Source organism: Anas platyrhynchos, chromosome 6 (genome assembly GCF_047663525.1).
Source record: "Anas platyrhynchos isolate ZD024472 breed Pekin duck chromosome 6, IASCAAS_PekinDuck_T2T, whole genome shotgun sequence".
NCBI lineage: Eukaryota > Metazoa > Chordata > Aves > Anseriformes > Anatidae > Anas > Anas platyrhynchos.
The window spans coordinates 10,187,915-10,204,375 of record NC_092592.1 but is presented as its reverse complement, the minus strand read 5'-3'; the positions used below and the strand labels follow the sequence as shown (position 1 = coordinate 10,204,375).

At 41.5% G+C, this 16,461-nt stretch overlaps 2 protein-coding genes across 13 annotated transcripts in view; one reads left to right on the top strand and one right to left on the bottom strand.

Moving 5' to 3' along the window:
• RHOBTB1 (Rho related BTB domain containing 1) overlaps window positions 1-2,226 on the bottom strand; it is a 216,825-nt gene extending 214,599 nt beyond the window's left edge. For 7 of the 10 annotated variants that reach the window (XR_011810330.1, XR_011810327.1, XR_011810328.1 and 4 more), the window contains exon 1: window positions 1,506-1,636. The gene's annotated coding sequence lies outside the window, so the exon portion shown is untranslated. Of the gene's footprint in view, window positions 1-1,170; window positions 1,365-1,485; window positions 1,637-2,178 lie in introns of those variants that run through there. The other 3 variants (XM_027462950.3, XM_027462951.3, XM_027462952.3) reach the window with 3 other exon arrangements.
• Window positions 1,778-16,461, top strand: part of CABCOCO1 (ciliary associated calcium binding coiled-coil 1) — a 225,904-nt gene continuing 211,220 nt past the window's right edge. For 2 of the 3 annotated variants that reach the window (XM_021269566.4, XM_072040065.1), the window contains exons 1-3: window positions 1,778-1,976; window positions 3,377-3,460; window positions 4,474-4,584. The gene's annotated coding sequence lies outside the window, so the exon portion shown is untranslated. Of the gene's footprint in view, window positions 1,977-3,376; window positions 3,461-3,758; window positions 3,774-4,473; window positions 4,585-16,461 lie in introns of those variants that run through there. The other variant, XM_038181623.2, reaches the window with a different exon arrangement.

Here is a 16,461-nt window from a genome sequence, read left to right as displayed (position 1 = left end):
CCAAAACTTCTTCACCAAGCTTTAATGTATTACATGGAAGAAAAATAACTGGTTATAAATATGTTTCTGCTTTAATACTCTCATTTCAACCTTTTCCCTTTAAAATTCCAAATACTGAAAAAAGTTCACGTAAAACAAAGTGCAGAACGTGAGTTCACTGTTACAATCTTTTCTGTGACACACCTCACTTACTGTACATTACATGGTTGAACAGACACTAGAAATCTTACTTCCCATTGATACCTAAGCCAACATTTCCTCCAAACACATTTTCAAACCTTTAATCATCCAGAACCCTGGTAAATGTTAGCGTTTCACCTTTCCTACGTCAGTATCGACAAATGTGTCTTTACCCGAGGTCTCCCTTGGAGATGAAGGATTTTTTTCCTGTATCGATTACCTAGAGAAAAGGAACTGATCACATGTACATACTTATTCAACTTGACAATCAGGTTCTAAAAGAAGATGGGGTACCATGATGGGGTACCTACTCTAGACATTAACATGCTACAGTAGGAGCACTCACAGTGACTCAGATAATAGCTGCTCAACAGTACGTTAAGTCCCGTGCTCCCCAGTTCTGGAGAAGTTTTGCCTTTTTCTCATTCCTCTTTTCTGAGAGCTACAAAAGAACGGGGCAGGGCAGAGCCTGCTGTTGCTCCCCAAGAGGTCCCCAACAACTGTCAGTAACAGGATGGGCTCTCTGCCTTCATTTTTTTTTGGAGACACGTCCTTCTGCACAACCAGCTCCTCTTACATCTGGTTCTCTACATGCATTTGTGCTCAGTGCCTGCTGCAAATTTCCTTTGTGTAACGCAGAGATCCATTAATAATTTAAGATTAAAAAGGAACCCAGGGGCAGGAACATTCCATTTTTGCTCATGCGATAGATGCTACTCCGCTAGTACGTCAACTCAAGTTATCTTTGTGCACGCTACGTTAATTCAGCAAATTGCTTTTCAAACAAAGTCCATTCAGAAACTGCCCGGAGAATCTACGTGAGAAAAAAAGTTACATTTTTAAGGTGAACGTGCCAGATTAACACCCAGAAAGAGAAACATGAAGAGATTTTAATTTAGCCCATCAAGTTTTCAAACCGACAGGGGCAAACAGGGCAAATCGCATACGGCAGCCCTCTTCACGAACGAATCCAAGTCACACCAGACGTACCGCTAAGCGTCCCAGTGCAGTACCTACACCGCGCTCACCCGGAGAAATAAACAAAATGAATAAAATACTTCAAGAAGAATCGAAGAGCGCGGCAGCGGCACCCGGAGGAGCCGTCAGCGCCCGGAGCTCGGCCGCGGCCAGGCGGGGACTGAGGCCGGGCAGGTGCCGGCTCCCCAGGCTCCCCTCCTCAGCCGCCCGTACGGAGCGCAGCGGAGCCGCCCCGGCCTCCCCCGGCTCCCTCCCGGCGCTCCCGAGCAGCCCCGCACCGCGGCGCCTCCCTCCCCGCCTGCCCCGGGCCCCGCTGCCTCCCCTCACCTCCCCTCTTCTCCTCTCACCTCAGCGCCAGCCGCCGCCGCCGCCTTCTCCTCAGCGGCCCGGCCCCGCCAAGCGGCCCCTGGGCGGGCAGAGCCGTCACGTGAGCGCGCTCGAGCACGCGGGGCCGTTAGGGCCGTTAGGGGCCGTTCAGGGGGAAGCGGCGCGCGACGGCGCTTCCCGCCTGGCGCTTCCCGCCTCGCTCTTCCCGCCTCGCCCCTCGCCTCAGGTGAGGCGTCATGGCCCCGCCGCGCCGCGCCGCCTGCCTGAGGGAACGCCGAGGGGCTGCCGGGGCAGGGGGGCTGGTGCGGGTCCCTGCCGAGGTCCCCGCGCCCTCCTGGGCACCGCGGGGGGCAGGAGGCCCGTGAGGGGCTGAATCCCCCTGCGGGGTGTGTCTGCGTTGAACATTTCTGTCAGCTGAATAAACTCGGGTGTTCGCCTCAGTTTCCTCACGCGTTTTGGTGCTGAAGCTGAATCCCAGCTAAAGAGGAGCGGTGAGTGTTCTGCCACCTCGTCCTTGCTGAGCGTGACCTCTGTACCAACGGGGCACAGACAGAACTCTAAAGAGAGCAGCTGAGGGAAACCACAAACAGCCAAGCTTTGTGCAGTATCTCAGAGGGTTGTGGAGAGTATGGCTTAGTTACAGCTCAGGGAATGGCCCAGTGCTCTGGCAGACGCGGAGCCATCTCAGCTTACCTGGTGTCCTGATTGTCAGCCTTGGATCTTTCTGTCTGGGGGCTCAGAGGGAGTTTGGAGGACTGGTGGGGGGATTCAGCCTTGGTGCACCTGCTGGTGTTTTGTGTCTCTCAGCAGGTGCGTTTAATGTTGGTTATCGAGGGTTACTGACAGCATGTGTACTCTGAGGAAAAAAAAAAAAGTTAAAGGGTCTAAAGACAACTCAAGCTAGCAGCATTAAAGGTTTGCTGTCAAAATGCTCCCCCATTTCAGTGGCAGAGCTCAGCCACGCTTCTGTTTAGAACTAACAGGTCTATGCCCCAAATCACATAAACCACAGCAAAAGTGGAGTTCACGGAATTTGCTTTCTGATTTTGATGCGTTATATTCCACGTGCTTTCCTGTGTAGTCACGAGGGCCTGAACAGCCTTACTTGCTATCAGCAGCGTCATGCATATGTTGTATGGTGCAGCAGGGTGGATTAGCATGTGTGGAGTGCCGTGCAGCCTTGGCTAGTCGGCCTCCAGCACATACATCATTGCCGTGGAGTACTGCCAAGCACCAGCATACCCTGTGCTGTAACTTTGAAAAACAAAAACAAACAAACAAACAAAAAAACACATGGGAGAATAATCACAAGATTTCAGGAACTAGGTCTTACTGTGAGCACCTTACTAAGGGAACAAAAAGAAAAGGTGCTAACAACTTCCCTAAATGTTAAGATTTTGAATAAATTCTGAAATCAAATTACCTTTGTTGGTTGTGTGGTATCAAGGGAAAATAAACGTTGTTGGGCCACAGTTATTCCCTAGAAATGGAAGGATTATTTTGCTTGGGTAGAGTTTATTCAGAGTTTTGGTAACCCATGTTTAAAAACCCAGTAAGGAAGCTTCCATGGTGCTTCCACAGCATGTGAGTGCAGAAGCACATAGTTGTGCAATTTCAATGAGTACATGCAGTCTAAATTCCTGTAACTCACGCTGGAAACACACTATTATTTGCAAGGCAATTGGAGCAGACAGCAGAGCTCACAAGGTTATCATCTGCGTCTGTTCAGAAGATGGCCTCAAACCTGGTATTGGCTAATATTTTTAGCTCTGCTAAGTAAACTCATGTAAGATAAAAGCCAACCCATGCAACAGGTTATATAAATTGCTTTAAATCAGCTGCTTTTTGTGAACACTGAATAACTTGCTTCTATTTCTTGCCTTTCTTTTAGCACTTGAAAATGAATTTAAGGTGTGTGAAAAGTGTGTGACTGACAGCTCTGGAAATTGAACTCCGATGTTTAATCCCAGACGAGGTACAGCACAAGCAAGCTTCTCAGTGCTACTGGGGAGAAAACGGTTAGGCTAAGGGTAGTTCATTCACTTACTTTCTCATGCCTGCAAAGGCCGGATATCCTGGGAATTGTGACTGACAATTCACTTCAAGACTTAATGGGAATATATGGCTAGGCCAGGTAGCTTGATAAGTACTTCAAAACCAGTGCAAATAGCCTGTAGAAAGCAACAAAGAGAATCTGGCTGTTTGGGTCTGTCCATCAACTGGAACATAAGCTCTCCATCTTTGCAAAAGCCTTTGGATCATAGGGATGAAATAGGAAACTGCATAATGTGAGTAGTCGTAAAAAGACACTTAAAGACTACACTATAAGATTAATCAATGATTTCTTAATCACTGATTGCATGATGTACCGGGATATTATGATAAAGTAAATGGTAATAGCTATTGTCTTTCTAGGCACACCAGCTTTTCATGGATATTGAGAGTAATACAATTTGATACATTTCCAAGATATATTTCCTTTAAATCAGGCTAATTGTTAATTTATTACAAGAGAATGCTAAATGTATTTTGATACCACAATATCAAGATGCCAAAAGTTTGCTAGATTTTTTTTTCTAGCAAACACAGAGATACAAAGGTTATGTGAAGGAAGCTGTGGAATCTTTGTCTGTTAATTAATAAAATATGTTTTGTAAGTTATCAGAAACTGGTGTTGCACTTAATTTTTAAACTGTCAAGTTGTTTCCTCGCTGGCCTATAGTTACCTGGTAGAGGATATCTTTTTACATTAAAATTGTGCCTTGGATACTAAGGTTACACGTTTAATTCAGAAGAAAGCAAGCATTTAGTAATTCATCTGTTTTCTAAAGTATGATTGTCCTGTTTCAGCCTTAACCTACTGTTAAACAGTACTATGGAAATCTTTACAGCACATTTGTTTTTACAAACTTTGATTTATGATCCTCATTGATTTTTGTAGATTCATTTATGCTTTTAAATACAGCTTCTTTTTGTGCAAAATTGCAGGTCCCGAAGCTGTGAGCAGACATGCAGGATGTGATACTATCCTTCAAAGTGGACATGGACTAGATGATCAGAAGCTGTGTAAGTTCCAGGCTTCCAGGAATGGGCACCTAAGTAAGTTATTAAATTTGCTGTTAAGAATAATCATTGGCTGACAGTTGTGTAATTTTTGTGACAGTATCTCTTGAACTCAGTCACAAGACAGGCTGATACCAGTCATGATGTCAAGACTGTGATTACATTGCTCCCCATTCACAGATACAGTGGTGACAAAAGTATTTATGGTTAAGAGTTCTTTTGTTGCTACACCATAGCACATGAACTGCAGTTACGTTATTCTTACTAACGTAGCTCCCGATGACTCATGTCTGGAGATAATAGATTTGGGAGAGGTTTTTGTTCTGTAGAAAAGTGATATAAAATCTGATCTGTGGTGATTAATACGTGTCCTTTTCTTCAGCACCCACTAAGCACATAAGGTGGAGTTAGACTGAGTGAACTTTCTGAAAGTCCTAACACCTGTTTTCAAACAGTGCCTGGAAGCATGATGTCGTGCTGGAAGTGAACAAAGCCTTTGTGCTGTGGTAGAATAGGAAGGTTCGTCTACTCGGTTCTGCAGTCTGAGCAGTGGTGACCAGGGCAGTCATATATGGGAAGTGACAATGAGCAGGTCGGGGCAGTGATGCCCCTAGCCTTTCCAGTTAAGTCTGAAAGCCAATGGCTCATTATGCTACAATTCATTGGGATACTTTTAATATTTTACTCTCTATTGCCACAAATGTAGTCTTGGGGTTATGGCTGTGGCTACTGTAGCCCTTTACTACCTTATCAGGCAAGAATAGGCTTCAGATAATGATGTCCCATTGTTGAGTTCTCTCTGACTGCCCATAGCCTTCCGCAGGCTGTGTCCAGCTCTGGGTTACATTCCCATCCCAGCATTTGGTAGTAAGGCAGGTGGAACTCCTGTTCTCCACAGCTTTGTGTGGCAAAGATCACAATGACCTTATGTCCCATAGGGCATCCAAATCGCAGTGATTCAGCTACTCAGGATTTTTAGAGTCTTCCCTAGAAAGCCTTGTGATGTCTTTAAGCTGTAATACAACAAATCATTCCAGAGGAGTGAGAGGTTTTAGTTCTTTCCTACAAGGTTTTGGCAAGCCTACACGTAAAACACTATGCATAGTTCAGTGGGAGTTGTGAGCAGACCAGCAGCTGAATGAGACATCAGAAGGCATACTACAGCATTTTGCTGTTTACGTCATCTTTATAGGCTGTTATAAACATAATATTCTAACACTGAAGCAATGACTGCTGTGAATCACTTTGTGATTGTGTGCTAGGGAAATCTTCTACGTAAGACTGGAAGAGGTTTGGCTGAGCAAAGATGCTGGCTTGGAAACTACATGAGAGAGAAAGGATTTCACTGACTGGTTTTTGTAACAGTGAAATATTTTAGCCTAAGCAGAAATACTAGTTAGGCTGGAGAAATGCCAAACCTATAACACAGAAAGTCTACTTTGCGCAGAGCAGAGGGAATCCATCCCTACTTGAATCTCTCATTGCTTTAGGGCTCAGAAATGGGCAGGATTGAAATGACAGCAGAACTCCTGAGGTCTAGTGGTTCTTACAAATAAAATTGTACTTACTCTGCTTTGACGGATGGTTTCTGTTTATCCAGAATTACTCAAAGTGGTGTTTTCATACAGCTCCTTCTTGTTAAATAAAAAAGCTTATAACCATCTTGGACAAACCTACGAAGAATACACTCCGAAGAACTCTGGAAAGAACATTAATATTATGTGAGGAGGATAGAGAAGACAAACCTTTTTCCTCGTTAATTCCCATGGTTTCATTAAACCGTCAGTGAATGCAATCAACCACCCCTAGCTAGTCTTCTGGAAAGCATAAAATCGAGCAAGGAATTTTTATGTTACTTAGTAATAAAACCAAATTGATTCAGGCAAAAAGAGTCATAAAGTAATGTAGAGTGTTAGATTGTCTGAAGCTTATCCAGCCTCAAGTTCAGATGTAAAACTCAGAGCAAGAACTGATCAAAAATTCCTATCCCATGCGTTTCCTACACTGGAACTGCAGAGCTCAGGGATAGATTTACTATGGGGAATGAGAAGGGATTAAATCTCCATTTGCGTGGGGCCGTGTGCCCTGTGATGTTTAGTAAAAGCATTGTGTCCCTAGAATCTTCCTCTGTCTTGCCTGAGTTGCAGAATTTAACCTCTGTTAGAATCCAAGGTGGATTGCAACAATGTGTAATGTGTACAGTCGTTTACTCTGCCAATACAGAGGATTTGCACCAATGTAGCTGCATTCCTAGCAAATCCTCAGTATAACAAGCCAAGGCCTGAAATACCACCTGGACTTCTGGACTTGGTTCTCAGCAACCTTTCAGCATAACCTTTCACCATGCAGTGAGTATGAAATGTGGCCAAACCAGAAGAGCACGGTTTTATTCTGCTTCATGAAGAACAAATGACCAGATGCAACTTGATGGAGAGTAGGTCCATTGTGAATTAAATATTCGTTAGCTGAAAACATACACTGGGTTTAATCAAATTACTTGTTTGATGATGCAGATTCTTGCAGGGAGCAGTCAGTTCCCAAGAAAAAGAGAGTTTTGTTTCCCTTCCTAATTTTAGTGTGACACGAATATCAGATTGTTTCACGTGCCTTTGCTCCTGATCTGGGACCAGTGAGGGAGATGACAATTAGCACATTGCCTCCAACCCCTATCACCTCCTGCCACTGAACCCCTTCTGTATACAGTGTGTGGGAGCCTCACCTAAGCATCACTCTCATGTAAGCATCTTTTTTTGTAGTGACTGTGCATGTCGGTTCAAATACTGCTTGCTGGAAAACAACTCTGGAACATGTACTGGAGCTGCCGTGCTTGCCCCCCTCACCCTCATTTATCCTGTTCAGTAGTTACAAGAAACAACTATGGGTGTAAAGTATGATTTTGTTTCTGTCCTGACAAATGCCTTTCACAGTTCCTAAGGACTTTGGCCAGAACAAACCAGTCTGTATAACTGTAGGAAAAACAGTGCCTTCTCCTTCTGCCATCTCAGAATATGATATGCATACAAAAATAGATACAGATATACCTGAAAAGGCACCACTGTTTTTTTTTTTGTAGCTCTCTAGCTGGTACAATATGTTATTGCAATTACATTTAAATGTCAAGTCTTTGAACCTCATGTACACATCCTTTCTAGACCCGATAATAGGTTACTGTTCAGAAAAGGAAATTTAACTGTAAACACGTATGATGTTCATTCTTCTGACTGCTAATGTTGTCTATTCTGTCTGTTTTCACTTTTTTGTTCTTTCTCACGTTTACCAGCTAAAATAAAATGTGGTTGTTTAGGTAACGTTTTTTCAACAGAAGTTTTGTTTTAAAGAGAACCCCAAACCAGCCCTCAGGTAAGACATTCTGCATTGCTCTGTGAGTATAGGGGCTGCACCACCACATGAAGCCATCTCTCAGTTATTCCCGGTTTCCTTAATTAAAATTTTGAGTTGTGACACCAGGGTGGTAAAGGCTGTCAGTGAATCTTCAGATAAATGGTCAGACTCTGGGCTTCAAGGATGAAGGCCTGGCAGTCGTGGTACTACAGCAGATCCTACAGGGCATCAAGATTCTCTAATATGGAAAGGGATTTCAGCTTGCAGCTGTGTACTGACATGCACATTCCCTGCCTAGTACGGGGAAGGAACACTTCTGTAAGCTGAGTCTTTGAGGCTGTTCTTTTGATCGGCAGGTCACAGACTGTGTTCCTGGGAGCACTTCATTTACAAGAACTTACTCTAGCAAGTCAAAGATAGGAAATCAGCATCAGTATTTCCAGCTGTGGAATTTCCTTCCTTTCCATCCCTGAATCTATACTGTCTCTATATTGAAAGATAACATGGCAATCTGGACCCTTGTCTTTTCTGTCATGTCATTTGTTCTGTTACATATTGTGACTCCTAAGAACAGAAAATACAGTGAAAAACTTGATGAAATCCATAGCTGAAAGCCCTGTTGTTCTTAAAATTTGGGGTTTTGTGGAAGTTATATGACTTGTTTATTTTTTAGACTGGAATTGGTTTATGAAGTAAAAAAAATAAAATAAAAGCCTTAGTGACATCGTGACATTATTGACTTTCTGCATTATTTGGCAAGGGCATTTGTATTTTAGTATAATGTGGACCATTAGAAAGAGAGGTAAGAAATATTTAAGAAATGTTTTGTGATTGGCCACGGTAAAATTGATTGATAAAGCACATGCATTCATCTGAAAACATTTCAGTTTTCAGTCTATTTCTGAGCTTCAAGCACTCTTGTTAATTATTTATTGATAATTGATCTGAGAATGAAAAGCAAGCAGCACTGCTAATTCTACAGTGATGATGATATAGATTCATGTCTACTTTTTAGTGGCAGAAAGAGGCAAAGAAAGCAAAAAGGCCCGTGGCTCAAATCGGTAGAAATCTGAGAAATGATGATAAACGTGGTGTCTTCAGTGGTTGCTGTTTCACACTTGGAGAACAGAGCTGTCACTTTTGCAGTTAGAAGGCTACCAGGAAGGGAAGTAAGTGAGCACTTCTGCGACTCTGCTAGGGCATCTTGTCTGGTTTATGCATCTCTATTGAATTCTGTGAGAGAATTCTTCCTCTGAGAACTGAGAAAGTTCCAATTTCACATTTGCATGTTCTAGGAATTTAGTAGTGTCTGCGCTGTGACAAGAATTTTCCCACAGTTGGGATATTTGTTGTCTGAAATTGGCTAAATGGTTTAAATATAAAGTAAGTGTCATGCCCTAGGACCAATTGCTTTTTAAGGGATTATTTTCTCACTAGCCTGGGTTCCGATGAAATATGCTGCGTCTTTCATCTCCACTGTGTAATGGATTGGGGCTTCTGAGCTAAAGCCCAATTTGTTTTGTTGCCTGGTGCAATGCAGCAGCAGCAGCCTGCCAAATAGCTTAGGTATCAGTAAGAATATTGCCATGGGCTTATTAGCTCAAATGCTGACTTGGGCTGATGTGGTTCCGCTGCTTTCAGTTCTGGAGCAGCGTAGGCTTCCTGTGTATGTGTGATGAAGACCTCCTGTCCATGTTCTATGGGAATAGCTGGCACATTTTTTGTGCCTTATTTATGCTGATGAACAAGTACAGGCATTGTGTCAGCCCTAACAGATTCAGCAGGACAACATCTGTAACAACGGCTTTGTCAGTGTGAATAACTGAAGGCTTTGGGTTTGTATGAATTCATTCTCAGAATTTACAAGTGAGGTGTGATAAAATCACTGTGGGTTGAAGGTAAAATAACGTGTATTGCAAACAAGGACTTTGCTGTTTAGCAACACCTGCTTACAGAACGTTTCAGTTGAGTTCATTTTAAGCCTAGTACTTATTTTGCTGCCTCACCATTCGCTTTTTCCCTACCTGCAAATCATAGGGTGACTGTTTGAAGAAGATTATGTGTCTCAGAGTGTGTGGGTGAATGGAAGGTTAAACATTTTGACTGGCATTCAGGTGCATCTTGTGCAATAAATCTAAGTGGTATCATACTCAGTCAGAAGAGTTTCCAGTTGTGGGGAGAAGAAAAGGGAGGGGGAAGGTGAAGGGTAGGCTCTTGAGTATGTCTTCAGTGTTGCATTAGAAAACAAGGACTTGGGCTTGTTGGCTGCAGCTGGGTTCCTAGCAGATATGATGACATGCTGAGTGTTTGCCCAGGTGTTCAGGAAGGCAAAGGAAAGGGGCTGGGACCCAGGACCTGTCTGTTCGTGTTTCTCCTAAGGTGACAGGCAGATGAGGAGAGCCGGGAATGTGGCTGTATTTTATAAAATAGCGTGTTTCTTTGCATGGTCATGGAGGGACCCGATATATTTGCTTTATGGGTACTGTATTTGTATAACAAAGCAAGACACCTTAACGGGAAAGAAAAGGTCTTTTCTCTGCAGTAAGATGCTGAAATGTGTCCAGGATTTTGATGTACATAAATAAACAAGATAGCCAATGTTTTGGTAGTCCGAAGATGATGCTAATGGGTGACTGAAAGATTCTTTTCTTCATGGAGCTCAGGGGCTTAATGGGCTGATTCTGCCAACGATGTCTGCACTGCTATCACTGTATAGTAGCTAAAAGAAATGAGTTTAAACCTTAAGCTGAGAGGCAGGGAATCTCTGCATTTTTTTTCAGTTCCTGTTTTAGTCAGTGAAGTGCTCTCAGCATGTCAGTAACCACTGAATTCTTTACACAGCATTCATGTTCTTGCCATTATGGTTGGAAAACTTTTTTTTTTTTTTTTATTTTATACATGATGTTCTTGAAAAGTACTCTGTCAAGAGCATTTCCAAATTATCAGTACATCCAGAAGTCACACATGCTGACTGTCTATCAAGATTTTCCTGTGGTGCTAGAACACTAGTTTACTTGAAATGACTGGGTTTCACCAACTGGTGTTCTTTCTGGCTGCCCTTCATGCAGAATTGGGAAGTAATATCCCTTTTGCAGTCTTGTGCAGCTAAGATACATAGTTTGGTGCCAGTCTCTGGTCTCTTGGAGTTAGTGATATTCAAAGCCTTGAATGTCTAGGTTATTTCATCTGATTGTTATCAAGGGGCAGGAATTGCATGTTTTGTCATCCTTTAGAAGGTAGCTGGGTATAAACAGTTTGTTTTGGACATCTAGGATATATGATGCTTGTGCAGCTGGGCACAGTTAAATAGAGAAAAATAAACAAACAAACCAAAAACAAACAAACAAAAACAGCCCCCCCCCCAAAAAAAAAAAAAAGGAGCAGATTGAGTAGTTTTGTTACAACAGTTTAAAAATGTATACCTGCCAGGAAAAAAATCTTTCAGAGGGAGCAGATGTAATGCAGAGAGTTAATAGAAAGGGCATACGACAGGAAGTTTCATGTTTCTGTAGGCTATTGGAGGGATTCCAGTAATGATGTAGAATCTGAGGAGTGGTAGGACACAGAGGTGGTGAAGCAGCTGTGGATGGTAATGCATTCCTAAGCAGTTCTGCAGTTGTGTGCAAGGAGTAAGAGGTACCAAAAGAAAGGCACAGAGACAAAGGGATGTATAGTCTGGTACATTATCCTCTTAAAAGTGAAGGATAGCCTGGCACTGTCCTTTGCTATCTGGCTTTCTGCAGCAGAGAGCACAACTACCTGAGTACTTGTACTGTGTCTGGCTTCACCACTGACAGACAGTCACTGAGAGAATAGTAGGGCTCCAAGGTCATTGCATGCTGGATGCTGGGGAAACGTAAACACAGTTTATCTTAGAGAGACACTAAAGGTGGCTTGCACCCCTCAACCTGCCCTGCCCTCCCCTCCCCACCCTCCAATAAACCACGCACCTTTTTAGCACCATTTGTCGTCACAGAGGGAGGCCTTTGATGACATTTTTATTTAGTTGCACACAATAACTGGGTGCAGCATAGCATAAAGCAGCTGTAAACTAACTAGGGGAATAACATAATCCATCTATGTATAAATCTAGTGACATCTGCTATAGTTATTGCTATATCATGATCCTAAGGCAGCTCAGTTGGACACAGAGAGACGGAGTGTTTCCTCTAAATACAGAAGCTTCCAACCACTAATAAAGGTATCTTATGTAAAATTTAATTTAGAATTTCATAGCTATCAGTTTCCTTACAGCTGCCTTTTCCTGTACAGTCATTAAAACACATATGTTCTGCAGATGCTGGCAGGGTTTTCAAATACCATATGCAAAATGGAAAAAGGACATTTTCCCATAATGTAAACAATCTTTCTTCTTGCAATAAAGCACTTTTTTTCCAAGATTTACTGGCTCATTACTTTTAGTGACCATCATGGAACTTTCTTTCTGAAAACCGTGGAACACCTGTCCTTTTAAAACCCAGTCTTTTCAAGATGTCTCAAATTTGACATCCCAAAATTAAGGTACTCCAGGTGGATAACCAGTCTTTGGAATTCTGGCTATTACCTTTACTCAGCCCAGGTGACCCCTCATTGCAGCAAGGGGAATTTTCTTATCATGAATTTCTGGTTAAGTCTTAAATCTCTCTCTGGCAGAGTTGTTCTACCTCGTGAAAAAACAAACACACAAACAAAACAAAACACCAAAAACACATTAGCCAAACCTAAGACAGTGCATATGAATCCAGAATGAACATGACAATTTGACTCCATAGGCTTTAAATTACATTCCAAATAATTTTTTCCCTAAATGATACTGTATAAAATGGCATGTAATTTGATTATTCTTTACTTACACGTTTTGTATTTAGTGATCCTGGGCAGAAATAATGTTACCTGGGAAGAACCTACATAAGAATAACGAGGAGAGGAACTGTTGTAGTAATAGGTCAGAAGGAACTTGTGGCTTGGGGGATCTCTTATCAGCATTATTTTTTCTCACTGCTATTAATCTGGATAAAGCTAAGTAAATATCTTAGAAATGCTGGAGTTATACAGTGATACACTTATGTCCTGTACCATTGGTAGCCCCACCTAGCCCCTCACTTGCATAATTATTAATGCTAAAGCATAATCCTTCAGTCAGACTCAAAAAAGGCCATTTCTGTGTGAAATAGGGAATTACTTTGAGCCCAGGAGCAGGGTGAGAGAAATTATTGTCTTTGGAATCCATAGGGAACAGGACCATCAGACTTGGAAGAAGATAGCTTACACGTTTGTTGAGATTCAGGTATTGCATCTAATTCTTCTAGGACTTAAGTTGACAGTCTTCCCTCTCTGCCCTAATGAACAGGCCGTTTGAAAGAACACTGAACGTGGTCGTACCATTTTCCTTCACCATAAGGCCTGGCAGTGCGATCCTGATCCTGATCCAACCATTAACTTCTGACTCTGATTCTTAGGTTTTATGCTATGTGCCTGGCTCTGTCAGTCTTTGTATATGTACATACATGTGTGTGTATATAATAACACAATTTTATGTCTGCCTGTCTGGAATATCCTGCTGTATTCATTTGTGGTTCGACTGCATATGCTGTTATGTACAAATAGACATACCAGAAGATCACAGCTACATTAAGGCTTTAAGGGAAACCATATGGAAAGTCATAGGTCAGTGAGCAGGCAGTGGAAAATTGAGCTACGTTATCAGATCAGAATTTGAGTTTTGTGAAATACAGTGTGTAGCTGCAGCTGGCAATGTCTGCCAAAACATTGCATTTAGAGTAATTATGTAAAGGAAAATTAGATCCTCACACTGAGACTCAGTTGCTTCCTGGAAAAAACACTAGCAATGGCACACTTTCTGTGTGCAGATTTCTATCACTACTCCAGTTGTGCAGGTGTGCCGTAAATCATTCCTGACAATTTCACCTACCATGATTAACATCAGCTGAGTATAGTATAAAGCAGAACTGATCATTGGCAGCTTACACAAATGCTGCAGCAGGGTAAGTTTACAGTCAGGCTGAGGCTAGTAGAAAGCTCCACTTGGTGGCTGTGGGCCTGTGGCCATCCCATATCAGGCTGGTCACTAGTGCACTTGGGATTTGTACCAGCAGAGAGTTCACGCTGCCTTCTGTCTGTGCCACTTCCAATAGAAGAGGGCCATTACAGGAGATGGTGAAAGCATACTCTGGCAGCTCCATGCTCTCTGAGAATTTCCTCAGTACAACAGGGATCACTCACATAAGTCAAATTCAGCAGACTTGAGGACAATTTGAGCATCCCAGAGAACAAATTGATCAGTGACCTAGTTTTCCATCCATTTGATTGCTTTATTGAGCCAAAATTCCTGATGCCAAGGGAATCCCCGAGGTCTGACAAGTCTGGTGTGATAAGAGATGTTTGAGTTAAGCACTTTATGGATGAAGAGGACATGATGTCTCAAAACAAGTTTGGCTATTCTTACTTTCATTAAGAAACTGTGGTAATATTTGGAGTCTGCCTACAGGTTTTAAATGGACAGATCTCATTTCTCTGCTGTAGTATAAAGTTTAATACACCAGGCATTATAATATTTAATATACCAGGCATACAATGCATTGCTCATATTGTTATGTGTATCTCACTTTTTATGTGTACAGTGAAATAAATGTCCCACTGCTATCAGGTTTGTAATTCAAAAATTGTCCATAAACTAAGAGCAAAAAAAATTTACAGGCCAGTGAGTGAAAGGTAGCTGTAGCAATGCTTTCTCCAATGGAAGAGGTTTGAGAATTTTTCACATTTTTCAAAGGAAGTGAATGATAGTGCTTTACACTTGTATTAGTGATGCCCGTATTTACTGAATAATATATTTACTGGGTTTGTTTCTGATGGCAAATATTTGCGTCTTTTTATCATAGTCCCCCAAGCACGGTTCATTTTCTATCAGTTCATCAGTGATCTTCCATTTAAAATACATCCTGAAAACTTCTATCACAGCTGCTGCTTTTAGCATTTTTTTTTATTATGAATGTTGCTGCAAACGACTGATTTGAATGAAATCCTCTTTCATTCAGATGCTTGAGTAACCTTATGTATATAATATAAAAACAGTCCCAGGTGAGGGAAAAGAAGTCATAAGAGATAAGAATCTAGTGAGATCATACATACATATGAAGTTATTTATTGTTAAATCTGGGCATGATCATGTTAAACCCTAGCTTTGACAGAAGTTCATCATTCTGCCATCACAAGCTATGAATGTGTTCGTAATAAATTTCTGCAGCAAGCACTAACAAAGACAGCAGTTTGGAAGAAATTTGGCCAAAAGGCCATTGTGCATCTTGGGAATGTAAAAGATTATATCAGAAGTCTGAAGGCTTCTGATGATTACACTTAATGATGATTACACTTTAAGTTTGGAAACCCCAAACTTAAAGATTAAAATACTAAATTATTCACAAATCACAAATGCTCATTCTTGTCAGGATGGCACGTATATTGCTTACAGCTTCCTCTAGTTCTTCAGGACTTATTCATGGATGACTTACAACTAACATTGGAATGAATACTGTGTACAGTAAATCATGTAAAAAGATTGCACAAGGTGCCTCTTCCGTGACGTAACTTGCATTAAATTGTTAATCATAAACCTGGGGCTTCTGAGTTTCTAATAGCATATACAGCTGTTATACAGCCAGATGAAACATCGTCTGTGGAGTCTGGTGAAGTTGCTTAGTTCTTACTGGCATTTGTTGAAAGCTGTAATCAGCATGTAAACCAAAAAGAAAGCGAATTCTTGCTTCAAAAATAAAAGCTTGGTGAATGGGAAGGATGCTGAATTTTGAAAAAGCAGTTTATTTTAGCAAAGACATGTTTTTATTTGGTCTTTTCTGGACACATGACAAAACCTAACCCTAAGGGAAATCATTTGCTACAGCTCAGTGGTGTGTTGTATTATTCTCTGATGAGATTTGTTTGCTATGTCAGTTTTAAGAGCAGTTCATAAACAATTCATGTTGATCAAAACCAGAGGAGCTAAAAGATTCTTAAACATTCATTGCAAGTGATGTTTTTTTTCCCTTAAAACAAATCCTCCTTCCTTTTTGTTAGCCTGACTTTTTCATGAGTTTTCTTGTACAGATGACTGAAAAAAATAATCTTTTAAGCTGAAGTTGTGCATGTCAGCTGGAACATGCCATTCCCATCATACCCTTTCCCATAGTTATTAACCATAAGCCAGTCTATAAAACAATACTAGGTTTCTCTGCATGGGGTATAGTAACTAGCTTGCAATTTCACTGTTTTTTAGCCTTGCTTAGATTGTGCAGTGATATAAATCTTCAAGTAAAGCTTATTTCATTCCAGGAGACGTGTATTCCAAGCACATTGTTTGCTTTATTAGATCTTTCTTCTGCTCCTTTGACATTCTTTTCGTATGGTAGATAAATGTTACACAGTGTTTGTAGGAGGCAAATAAACAAAGTGTTTTGTTTTTTTTTTTTTTTTTTATTGGGAATTATGAGAAATGCATTTGAGTGGTCTGTATGTGCCAATGTGAAGTTTATGTATTTGGGCTTCATCAAAAAC